The sequence below is a fragment of the Podarcis bocagei genome, assembly GCF_964188305.1.
Source record: "Podarcis bocagei genome assembly, chromosome: 1".
In the NCBI taxonomy this organism is placed as follows: Eukaryota; Metazoa; Chordata; class Lepidosauria; order Squamata; family Lacertidae; genus Podarcis; species Podarcis bocagei.
In genome coordinates this window covers 54,383,822-54,397,045 of record NC_138125.1, presented here as the reverse complement: position 1 = coordinate 54,397,045, position 13,224 = coordinate 54,383,822, and the positions used below count along the sequence as shown (strand labels likewise).

Sequence of the window (13,224 nt, the reverse complement as noted above, 5' to 3'; positions counted from 1 at the left end):
CATTTTAGCTAATGTCTTAGATGCACTTCTCAGTTTTTGGTAGCAAACATTAAATTTGGTGGTCTAGCTTTCTCCTTCCCTGTTTTTGTCACAACTCGGCATTTAATGTGGGTAACCAGTTAAAAACATCTTTACTGCCTTTGATAAGCACTCTGAGGTACCAATAGTGGGGGTTATCTGGCCGAGTGACTCCTATTGCTGGGCAGCTCAGGTGGATTGCTTGGTTTGATGTTCTTGGGTCTGGGGAGCTCAACCAGTTGAATACTAAGCAGAGAGGCGGGTGAGTGAATCAATGGGTACCTTTTCCACTCATCTTCATGGTGAGTGGGCAATGGAGGCTTCGCATCATTCTGCCAAGGGATACAGGTCATCAAGCCAGGATTGTGTTGCTCAGATTAAGGAGCAGAGGGCTTTACCCATCCAGTATTATCAATTGTTTGGTTGCTTGCTTGAAGGTTTTATTTCCCTGTAGATCCGTATTCAAGTTGTAGTTAATAAAGTTGTGACCTTTCTACCATAATTTTGTCGCATGTGTCTTCACTCCTGGGTGTGCTGGCAAAATTTGCACAAAGGTTACACAATGTCACTGTTAATTGAGCATCTGTTCGGATCTGCATGGAAGTTATATGATGTTACTATCACCTCACACTTTCAAATGCATTTCTCCTGACATTTTGTTGACTGCAAAAATTATGTTGTTTGGGAAGAGGGAAGGGATCTGTAGCGCCAGATTCACTTCAAATGTGCCAGCTAAAGTTGCCAGTATATCAAAATACTAAAAATAGACAATTTTGAAGTGGACTTTTGGGTCTCACCAGACTACAGTGGTACCTCGCAAGACGAATGCCTCGCAAGACAAAAAACTCGCTAGACGAAAGGTTTTTCCGTTTTCGATTTGCCTCGCAAGACGAAATTTCCCTATGGGCTTGCTTCGCAAGACGAAAACGTCTCACGGCTTTGTTTCCTTTGTCTAAAAACAAAGACATGTTTTGTTTATAAAGTTAATTTATTTTCCCTTCAATTTTTGAACTGCTCTTTATAGTATGTGTGACTTTAAAGAGCAGTTAATAAACTGTTGTTGTACCAAATTTGGCTTTGTTTCGACTTTTTTTGACCATAGGAACGCATTAATTGATTTTCAATGCATTCCTATGGGATTTCGTGATTCGCAAGACGAAAAATTCGTTGGACGACAAAAAATGCGGAACGAATTAATTTCGTCTTGCGGGGCACCACTGTAGTGTCTTTTGTGGGTGTATTCTGCAACATCTTATTGATGCATAATAGTACATTCTTGGTAGATTTCTCCTGAAAGCATCCACACATAATTCCACTTTAACAGTTGTTTCACAATATTTCTCTGATGTTACCAGATTGTGATCATCTGGAGGGTCACTCTTGCACTAGGTAAAGGTAAAGGGACCCCTGACCATTAGGTCCAGTCGTGGCCGACTCTGGGGTTGCGGCGCTCATCTCGCTTTATTGGCCGAGGGAGCCGGCGTACAGCTTCCGGGTCATGTGGCCAGCATGACTAAGCCACTTCTGGCGAACCAGAGCAGCGCACGGAAACAACATTTACCTTCCTGCCGGAGCGGTACCTATTACTACAGTGCAACAAAAATCAGACAAAAAACCCCAACAACCGCAGAACAATTGTGGTATAAAAAGGGTCCCAGTGGGAAGCTACAGGATGTACACTGATTGAAATGTTGGCAGGCACAAGCAATAGTGAAACCTCATTCCCAGCATGTTTGCACTCCTGTCTCAGCAACATCTACACTGACTTGGTCATGTCCACAGAATGGGAGAGGACAGGGTCCCCAAAGACGTGCTCTACAGGCACCAGGCCAACTCTGCTTTACAAGGATGTCATCAAATGTGAAACAAAGGCTGGCAACATCAACCATTACATGGGAATTCCTTGCTGACAACCACAGAGTATGGAGACAGTCAGGTTGTGTATCCACAGTAGTGAACAGAGGGAAAATGACCAGTGAGAGGAGAGCAGGCAGAAGACCATAATGCACCCGGATGCCTTCATCTGCCCAACTGCAACAAAACATGTCTCACCCCCATCAGTGTCTACAGCCACAGCAGGTGCTATAACTATCCATCAGTTTCACTTCAACCGGAAAGGCGCACTCCTCCATTGTCTCCCGAGACAGACGGGTGCCAATAACCAGCATGAGCACTATCATGAATGGGCTATACGTAAAAAGGACACCTGGAGGTGCCCAAATGGCTTTTTTTTGTGGGCAGGGGAACTTGTCCTACTTTTGTTGCACTACAGTGCGAAAGTGCCCTTCCTGAATGCAATAATGCAGCAAGGTTGGGGAAGCATCGCAGAACAGCAAACAGAGTGGAATGATGCGTGTGGAGGATCTCGTCTAAATCCACCACTAAGCCACTATTATTGCATCAATGGCAAGTTGAGGAACCTCTAAAGCGTCCTCTGGGATACTACAGTGTACCCCCAACAAGGTGTCCCCCTGCTCGGTGTTTCCAACCACCTCTTTCCCCTTCTTCCCAAGTGCCGCTTCATAGATCTGGAAGGAGAGCTAAAAGTTTTCCGAGGGCGGGAGGCAGCCGAAGTCAGGAGCAGGGAACTTCATCAAGCTCTCCGGGAGGTCGAGCAACTGGTTGCCGTGATCGGGGCAGGGCAAAGCCAAACAGAGAAGGGGTCCGAGGATATGCAAGAACCCAGAGCAGGAGGCGCGTGTGCCCGCAGAGCCGAGAGACGCGCCTGCTCCTCTGCACAGCGAGGGAACAATGCAGCGCGAGGAAGGGAAGGCACGGCGCCTGGGAGGGAAAGGGATGGCGGCAGGGGAGGGGGGAGATAGGGAGGGGGCATGGGCTGGGAGGTGGAGCCGCGGCTGGCTGGAGCTGGCGACTCCAGCTCTCCCGGCTGCTGCGGGCAAAGGGATCTCGGCACACGCAGCGAAGGAGCGCCGAGCGGCGGCTGCAGCGTCCGAGCTCGCCGCACTGCCTCGCGCCACCTCGAGCGCCGGGGAAGCTCGGGCTGCAACTTGGGCGCCGCCTGCGAAGAGGCGCTGTCGCTGCCGCCGGCCTCTCGGCTCCTGGGAAAGTTACCTCAGCTGCTCTGAAGAAGCTGCCGACGCGGAGGAAAGCGAGCTAACGCGGCTGGGCTGCCTCCCGCTGCTCCGAGGGTAAGCCCGGGACTCCCGCTTGGCCCCGCCTCGAGCGCCTCAGCTCCGCGTGGCGGCGGCGGCGGCCGCGACTCGCTCCCCCCCCCCTCGCCCCGCCAACCCGCGTGCCGAAAGCGCCCCCTTTGGAAGCCTCCACACGGCGGCAGGGCCGGTTTTGCCTCAGCTGCTGCTGCCGCCCCGCCATTCAGCCTCCTCTCCGGCTCTGGGTCTCACACCGCCCCTGAGGGCAGTGGCGTAGCGTGGGGGGTGCAGGGGGGCCCGGCCGCACCGGGCGCAACATCTGGGGGTTAGGGGGCGCAAATCCACGGGTTAGGGGGCGCAAATCCACGGGTTAGGGGCACAAATTACTTGCCTTGCCCCGGGTGCTGACAACCCACGCTACGCCACTGCCTGAGGGGGTTGAAGAAGCCCTCATTTAAATGCCCATAGAGTTCCAGTAGCTTTATTGCTCACCCCCAAATGGTGGTTTGGGTGCTCCTGTTCGCCTCAGCTAGTCTTAAACACTCACGCGACTCACTCACTCGGGGTTTTGGCTCTTTCAGTGTTCCCAAGCGTTAGGATGCGGATTCCTTCTCCATTAAACATCTTCAACTCCACACACAGACACATCTACACAGGGTCCCCCTTCGCCAGTGGACCATAGCATTCTGGTCACTGGGGGTGCTGTAGTCCTGGCTCTGAGGCTTTGGGCACCCTCTAAATACTGGGGTGCTTTCCCCTCACTTGGGGTCCCTTTATTGAAGAACCCCTCTTCCCCCTTCAAATGCCCTGCACTGCTGCTCTCCCCCAAGGGCTGCTTCCTCCTGCTTCCTTGATTCAGTTCCCTTCAGTGTCCCTGGATGCAGCGCATCTCTTGCGAAACTTCCCCAGATGTGAAGTTTGGTGCTGTGCCCTCCTAAGTCCTGCTTTGGGGGGAACAGCTTCTGCTCCTTTCAGCGCTCCCTTCTTTTTTGCTTATGTCCATCATGAGGGTGTTCATCCATCTTGAACTCATGCTGGTCTTCCTTGCACCTTCTTTAGTCCTGTTATTTGTTTATTTTTAAAGAAGGGGTGGAGCGGGCTGTGTAGTTCGTTCCATCTCACCCACCCCAACAGAATCAGGAGGATGTTTACAACCTGTGCTAGGTGGGAAGTGGAAACAGGTGAGAAATGTGCTACTGTCCTCCTTCCCAGACAGGGAGTGTTGGGGGGAAGCAACAGAATACTCTATTTCATGTCCTTTTGCATGGAAGCTTTTTGGGATGTTGAATTACTGGACCATGCTGGGTGTCTCTCTCTCTCCTTCCCTCCTCCACCCCTCAATTCAGGTGTACGTGCCTTCTTTCCAGTTAGCTTTCTGTCCCTGTGTTTGATGATAACAGAAAAGATGTGCTGAAAGGTTTTAGGTAATCCAAGCCAAACTAAACTTGCAGATCATAGTAAAACATTTCCTCAAGACGACTATCTCAGTGGGTGATCTCCTGTCTCAAAGGAGACAAATTCATATCTGTGCTTAACTTAGTGTGTTGTCTTATCATCAAAGATCAGATTAGTGGGTTGTCTCCTTTAATGCTCTCACTTTGCATTGCTTTCTTATTTTGCAAGAGAAGTAGCTGTATACAGAGTTTTCTTATAGATTTACCAGGAGGATTTTGAACCTTTTGTTAATAAATATTCCTACTCTTAGTTCTGGGCACACTGTAACTTGGAAAATTTCCAATGATCCAGGCAGCTCAGTTGCCTAAATATCTGATACAAGTCATGTACCAAATGTGTTGTTTATCTTTTCCTAATATGCAAGAAATAACTAAAAAGAAAACTGATCTGTGCAGCAACCAAACCATTGTTTTAGCAAAGTATCCAGCTGACACTGCCTTATTTTAGAAAAATGTTATTCTAGTGCGATACATTTGTTTAAAGCTGGAATTTTTATTATCAGCTGTAGTTCACAGAACATTTCCTCTTTCTTTTAGTATATTGATTGTTCTCCTTTTAACTCTTGGAATCTGTTCTGATTCTACTGTATGTCACTGCATTTGTCATGATATTGCAATATTCTGAAACAATGTGCTATTATTCTTGGCACTTGCCACTCAGGTTAGGGGAACAGGCAAAGGTTAAACATCTGGAAAAATCTGTTATAAGATTTGTTGGGCAGTGGAGCAGTTTCTTCCTTGGGGGGTGTATTGTATATCTTGCCTGAGAGCTTATTCAATTATGAAGAAACAGGTTTGGCTGAACCACTTCGGGCTGCAGGTGTCTATAAGTTTGAATGATCCCATATATGAAAAAGAGACTGTACACATGCCAAGGTTGGAATGCTGGAGAAAAGGAAGTTAACCTAGCTTTCTCCCTTGTGGAATAGCTTCCCATGTATGAGGAAGATTGTTTAAAATTAAAATAGGAGCGTACTGACACCTTTGAATCTTTCCATTAGTCCAAAGTGGTACAGTCCAGGAAGGGCACCACTGTTATCTGCTACTAGGTAATGGTTGCAGAATTATTGAAACATTGTACTTTGGGAAAGATGTTCATTTTCCATCCTTAGAGATTTTTAAAAGCTATGTTGGACTGACATCTCTCTGGGAGTTCTAGGGTACTTTGCCATCTGATGGTATTTCTCACTTGACAACTTATGGAAACGTATAAATATGTGATTCTGCTTTATAATACATTATTTTCTTGCTAGACTGAACATGTTTCATCATATGGCAAATGGCTTTAAAATGAATGGGCATTGATACAGACTTAGATGACTTTTAAATGCCTTCCTGCATATTTATAAACTTATCAATCCTGTGCACCCACAGCACTTAATAATGATTAATGCTAACTATAGCTGATGTTGCTATAACTACAGATGAAACTATGGTTCTGCATGCAGAGTTTAAGCATTCCCCCAGTAGGGACATATAGGGAGAAATCTACTTCACACCTTGCAAGCAGAGAAGCTGAAGAGAAAAACTGTCTTAACTATGGTTTGCTTGATGCAGATGTAATCCTTAACTATATGTAAACTTTAGTTTGGAAACCTATGTAAAACTAGGGTTTCACATCCTGTTTGCAGCTGCCCAGTCTAGACAAAATGGGAAATCATGGGTTCCCACTATAAATGAGCTTTGGCAAACACTGGGCTTTTACACTGTCCCCCACCTCTCTTTTGTGCATCAGAGGAGACTGTAAGCTTCCTTTTCTAATTCTAAAGTAACTACAGTCATGTGTAAAGTCCAGATGTGGAGAATTGTGATTTTTTAAAAAAATTCTAATTAGTGAGAACAAGCATGAAACCATGGTTTGATCTTGGCTTGCTCTTGCTAACTATAATTTAATGTATACTTTATAAACTAGGAGTGGGCAAATCATTCATTTTTCTTTCTTTCACAGATTGCATTCCCTTGGGTATAATCTGTCAGGGGCCAGTGGCAAGTGGGACCAGAACCAAAAATGGCAAGGCCGTCCACCCTTCCCTCTCTCCCTTTCTTCTCCCTCCCTCCCTTCTTCCTCATCCAGCTGCCTGCAGAGGAAGGGCAGTTCACTCTTATCACAGTACCAAACTCATCAGTTGCTGGGGGTTCCTCCCCACACCTTCCATTCCTCGATGCAACATGGCTTCCGTCCTTCCTGGTTTTCTCCTCCCATTCTCTTTTTCTCCCTCCCATGAAGTTCGCGCAAGGGCCACTTGTGGTTCTTGAGCTGCAGGTTTTCCACCCCTGCTTTAAAGAAACGACAGTCCCTCCCCCCCAATTTAGATGTTATGCAAAGCTCTGGTAAAAGCTACTGATCTTCCTTAAGTGTGCAAATGGGCAGAGGGCAGAGGAGCATAAAAGCCCACAGCTCATTCATATAGAGTTGTTGCAGTAATCAGGTCCTAATTGGTCCCAAGGTAGTCACATGATGGTTGTGGGGTTGGCTTGGGATCTGACAGATCCTGGGGTGGCTTGGCCCCTCTCCACACCATTTTTTCAGGGCTTATTGCTGGTTGCTACCTGTGGAGAGCAGCTGACTACATCACTTTCTCCCTCCTCTTTGGTGGGCAGAAGGGGGAGCTCGATGTCAACAGAGGGCAATAGGGCTGGGTAGAGAAACATCACAGCTCAGTCCAACCCTGCTACACACACCCCAGAGCAGTGCAAAGTGGAGGGATTGGATTGTGTCCCTATGGATGAAACCAAGCTTGCATTGCTATAAATAAGAACTTTCAAATCTTTCTGCTGGAAACTGTACATTTTGCTGTAAAGATCTACTTTCTGCTTGGATTTCCTCAGAGTGCTTGTGCGTCCTTGATGATTATTCAAAATTTTGATGGTCCCTAGAAGGCAGTTAATATTTTAGTATTTATTGCAGCTAAAGTGCTGTTTATGTTGTACATTGCTGATGTACTATACAACAGAATTACTTTAAAACAAAAAAGCTATTTAATAGAAATGAAATGGGTGATTTGTGTACTGAACAGCACAATTACTATAAAATGAAACAGCTATTTAACAGAAATGAAATGGGTGAGGGGGAGGAGAAATCCTGATTTTCTTATGATCTTGCACTGTAAAACTTTAAATTTTGGTGGAATGTTTCCAGTTCTCAGAAAATTCAAGCCTGGGCTGAATGTTCATGTCTATATTTTCCACTTGAGGGGGAATACTTTATTGTCACATGATTTCTGGCATTTCTAACAGATATAATGAAAGACCCAGGATGTGGATAAAGAACAGGGTGCTACTGCTGTCACTTAGAGCCAGAGCTCCCAAGGCTGCCAATATTTGGTACAGGGGGTGGTGAACCTTTGGTCCTCCAGATGCTGTCCAACACCCAACTCCTGTGTGCCTCACACAGTGTAGTCAGTAGTAAAGGATGAAGCAAGTTGCCTAAGAAAGAGGTGTGAATGGGAAATGCATCCAGTTTCTTGATCTGCCTTTTATTACCACCGAGTTATCCTGCCATTAGCTTCACTGCCCACCATTCCACCAACCCCAGTGGCCACCAGTCCTCCACTTGCCTGAGCCCCTTCAGTTGATACTAGGTGATACACAATGAAGGAACTAGAGCAGATGGGAGGAAACATCTCTTGGTATATTCACACACTCTCACATGCAGTGGCTATATGTCAGTTTGCTTGGGGGGTTGTTTTGAGGGTGTCTGTGGGCAGAAGAAGAGGATCCTGCAAAGTAGCAGGGTAATAAGAGTCTTCAGTTTGTTACAAGGTCACTTGGCTCTATACAGCCAATATCGTGCCATATATCGACTGATGCAGTGATGTATGATATTCCTGAATTTCAGGTGAGGCATTCAAACCTCATGAGTCATATCATCATGCCATGTTTCGAGTGACAATTCTCTGTAAAGCATGGCATAAGTATATCGCTCCATTTGAGGGAAGGATCTTAAACAGAACATTGCTCACAACAATTATAGATTGGAGGGCACCAAAATAATCTGGAGACAGGTCATTGGGAGGGAATTAAAATGTTTCAGTTAAGGGTATAAATCCAAATATGGCAGCTGAAGACCTCCTATGTCCCACTCATTTTGTCATTATTGTATTTTTAAATGCCACGAGTAAAATATAACTTTTTAAAGAGCATACAAGGGCTGGTTCTAAGAGCCTCCTGTTTTTCTCTGCCTCTCTTACAATGTCTTTATCCCAGGATGATATCATGTTTGGCTTGTTGCTTAGTGTTACAGTTTTTGGGCTAGGGAGAAGAGATGGGGGGGGGGAATAATTGAGGCACGCTTATGAAACTGCTGATCAGTCCTAAACTTCCTGCCAAGTTCTATATCTGTATATGTTTAATTGAAAACATGATTTAATACACTTTGCTTTACCTCCATTTTAAGCAACTGAAAAGGTATGTATGGAAAGGAGTGAAGCAGCTGAAAACAAGAGCAACATCTGCCTCTGTTACTTTAGTTCACTTGTTTTCTTTTGGGCCACTTCATTAGACAGTTTGGGTTGTTACATTTTAACATCCTGCAACAAACCTTCTGTTTAGTCTCCCCTGCTGAATTGTAATTGTATTAGATCAATAAGGTGTCCTCCCCTTTTGCTCAGCTACTATAAGAGGTGAGTAGATAGCTGAGAAGGATTTAAAATAGGCTTATTCCATGGAACTGGTCCTAGTAAACAGATGATGATAGTTGGGTTATGTATTTTTGTAGCTTAGTTCTGCCATTCAGGCCTGCCAATTTACAGTTTTTCATGCATCAGAAAAAACTGGCTGTCTGGTTTTCCATCATAGCTATTCCTTAGAAAGCTTCTGGGTCCTTAGTCCTGCCAAAATTAGCTTGGTTCAACTTACCAAGTGTGTCCATGTTTTTTCCAGGATGTATATTGGATTTGTGGGAAGTGAAGTCACTCTATGCTTTTAAGTACATCAGTAAGCTGTGCAGTATCTGTGTTTTGATCATTCTTGAGATGATTTTATCAGGTATTGTGGATGTGAAACTTGCACCTCTCTATGCCTATTAAATGCTGAATATTTACATTATTTATGCATGAATTGCATCTGTGGTGAGGTTTTGGAACTTCCTAGATTTGAGTTCATTTTAGGATATGAATGTGGCTGCATATAAGATTAGCAGTTTGCACACTATGCATGTAGATGCGCAGCCAAAAGTCAATCCCATGTGTGTAAGTTATCTGCTGTAAGTCTCCTGCTGGAACAACAGGATGAAAAAATGAAATAGCACTTTGTATGGCTATTTCAAATTCCCGTGACGGGGGTGAGCTCCCATTGCTCGGTCCCAGCTCCTACCAACCTAGCAGTTTGAAAGCACGTCAAAGTGCAAGTAGATAAATAGGTACTGCTCCGGCAGGAAGGTAAACAGCGTTTCTGTGCGCTGCTCTGGTTTTGCCAGAAGCAGCTTAGTCATGCTGGCCACATGACCCGGAAAAACTGTCTGTGGACAAACGTCAGCTCCCTCGGCCAGTAAAGCGAGATGAATGCCGCACCCCAGAGTCGTTTGCGACTGGACTTAACTGTCAGGGGTCCTTTACCTTTTTATGGCTATTTCTATCAATGAATGTCTTCCTTTCCTTCTCTCATCAGCTTAATATTTAAGCATTCACATTGCCTTGTTGTGTGATACTGGATTCTTTAATGGTTAAACCTAGTATGGCTTTCATTGTGGTAGCACTTCACTTAATATGAAAAAAGAACATGCTCTACCCACTCTTCCTCTCCTCCCAGTTACTGGCACTTGGAGGGACATTTCACCAGCACTTGGATGGCATTTCACCAGCAAATACTTGCCCAATTTAAAAACATATACACACACCATTCGAAGACCATGTGTGCAGATAATGAGTTTAAGCTGATAAATAGCTAACAGATTTCTATCAAATAAAGATCTCTCTACGAAGAATATCCATTTTACTTCAGGATAAATAATCAGATTTGTCTATTTTATTTAATTTTCTCTAGTCCTGCCTTCTCTCAACCTGTTGTAGGAAAACTGGAAGAGCCACATCGGACAGTCATGGTTGACAGAGGACTGCTGGTTCTCCTCCATAGAAAGGATTGCAATTAGAGGTTTAACTATCCATCACTAGAAAAATTGATCAATAAAAAAATATATCAGTCCAGTTCAGGTGGTAAATGCACCCCAACAAGCCTTAAAAATAAAATACCTGCTGGATGGCATTAAGCATGACACATTAACACAATTGGCAGATTAAAAAAAAGGAAATGAAACCTTTTCAGTAAAACAGTGTAGTTGCAAAGAAGTAACCAGGGTTAATAATAATCATAATCATAAATGTACAAGAATGGTGTCTGAGGGCTAATTGACCTTGCAGGTTCTTAAAAACATAAAGCAGCATATTGTGCCATTAACATTCAACACCACTGTAACAGTTGTATAAAGCATAACAGTGCAATAATTATAGGTTGTTGACTTCATCACCAATAATTAAGCGTTATGAATTACCTGAAACAATTGTGGCAATAACATAACTTAAAGCCATAGCACATGCTGCCTGAGCAGTCTGTAGGTACACATCTCAAAATTGTATCAGTTGGGCAGTTACATGAGCGTGTTGTTGCTGCAATTTTGTATCATTGTGTCTCTTGATGTTGGTAGTGACAAACCTTCCCAGTTCTGGGGCTACCTCTCCCAATATCCCACGCAATGTCCCTAGACACATACCAGAGTTTGATCAACAATAAACCAAGGTCTGCTAGAAAGAGATGACACTTGGTTGGGCGCTCAACCAGCACCACAAACACATGTATTTGGTGGTTTTGGATGGCATGTACTGCCTTCAACTATATGATACTAAGTCATCCGTTCTAATATTCTTACATTGTATAAAGAGCATTTTGTGGAGTCACTTTGATTCCTGCAACATTAAGATTTTTCAGTTTTCCAAGTCTTTCCATCAGGTTTTGTTTGTTGTTGTTTTTTTACCAACTAATTTTAGGATAGGTCTCCTTAAACTCAGTATAGCAATTCACAACTCGCTTTTTTCAGTGCTATCATTGTACATTTGAGCTCATGGGCTAATGGCGGGGTTACATATTATTGCAATGAGTCTAAAACATTTGGAGGGCACCAAATTGGGAAGGCTACTCTAGAGCAGGGGTCGGCAAATTTTTTTAGCCGCAGCCCAGTCCACTGTCCCTCAGACCTCGTGGTGGGCCGGAGAAGCAGCTCGGGGGGGGGGCAGATGTAAGAAGAGGCAAAGGGGGCAAGTAGTCCTCCCCACCCCCCAGCCCCAGCCCCAGCCGCTGTGCTTACCTTCCCAGGGGCTGCTGCCACTGCGTCTCATGGGTAGGCAGAGGGAGCTCATCCGCTCTGCTCTCTAGCCCACAGGAGCACCAGGGTGGTGGCAGAGGGAAGATGAGCGGCACAAAAGGACTGACTTTTAAAATGGCACTCAGCCCGCTCAGCCCAGCCCCCTTCCTCCTCTAGGCAAGGCAGGGAGAAGCCAGGAGAAGGGAGGGAGGAATGGCGTGTGTGTGTGGGGGGGGATGGAGCAGCTTAAACGAACAGGATCCCCATGCCGATCCACGGACAGTCCGTGGACTGGATCCTGAAGGCAATTGGGCCTGATCCGGCCCCTGGGCCTTAGTTTACTGACCCCTGCTCTAGACCATAACAAGTCTGTTATGCTTTATAGCACTCCCTGAACATATTTTCGCTTTCATAAGGCAAGTATGTATTTTAGAAGCTCTGCATCTTTTTAGAAGGCAAGTAAAAACTTCCTGTTTAGGTATACAGTGGTACCTCGGTTTTTGAGCCAAACATTTCCATTTTCAAATGCCGAAAACCCAGAAGTAATTGCTTCCATTTTCGAACGTGCCTTGGAAGTCAAACAGCTTCTGCTGCGTGTTTTTCAATTTTTCCAATTGAACTTGTAGCCAGCCCTTTGTCCCTCGGTTTTTGAATGTTTCAGAAGTCGAACGGTCTTCCGGAACCAATTACATTTGAGAACTGAGGTACCAGTGTATTCCTTTTAAAGTTGATGTTTTATCTGAAAAGGTGTTAAGCATTTTTTTTAAAAAACTTTTTAATGGCATCAAAGAGGTCTGGAGCAAACCCAGCTAGATCTATTTGAACATGCACTAATCCTGCTGAATTTATAATTGGTAATCTGTTAGCACTCAGCCTCTGAGTACATTTTGCCAAAAGGCCTCAGCCACCTAAGAATAACAAGACGGAGCTGATAATCTTCATCTAAGGAAGACAACCAGTATGTACGTTGGCCATGAAGCCAATAGCACATTTTAATTTCTGTTCTTTGCCACAGAACACATATGTTACAGCTTAAACTGAGATACCCTGAGAGAGTCACATTTCAGGAACTGGCATGCTGCCATTCTGTAAGCTTAGTATATTTTCCACAATAATAATATTATGTAGATACATTCAGGCAGTGCAGCGTCTTTACTATTCACTTCTAAAATTCTTTTGGCACTTAACTGTCATACATCAAAACCCTTTCAAAAAAGCAAGTCCGTAATAGCTGTAAGAAGATATAAGGGTGTGTGAGTGTGAGGAGGGCAGTTTTAAATTCTGCAGATAAACCAGGACTGTAAAAATGTTGCGTATAGCAATAGGATCAAAACTGCCCTGCTTAAAA

The 13,224-nt window shown here is 44.7% G+C and overlaps 1 protein-coding gene across 7 annotated transcripts in view; it reads left to right on the top strand.

Annotated features, from left to right (window-relative positions):
- The first annotated feature begins 2,952 nt into the window (after positions 1 to 2,952).
- Positions 2,953 to 13,224, top strand: part of TSPAN18 (tetraspanin 18) — a 168,222-nt gene continuing 157,950 nt past the window's right edge. For 6 of the 7 annotated variants that reach the window (XM_081166602.1, XM_081166598.1, XM_081166601.1 and 3 more), the window contains exon 1: positions 2,953 to 3,167. The gene's annotated coding sequence lies outside the window, so the exon portion shown is untranslated. Of the gene's footprint in view, positions 3,168 to 4,290; positions 4,310 to 13,224 lie in introns of those variants that run through there. The other variant, XM_081166596.1, reaches the window with a different exon arrangement.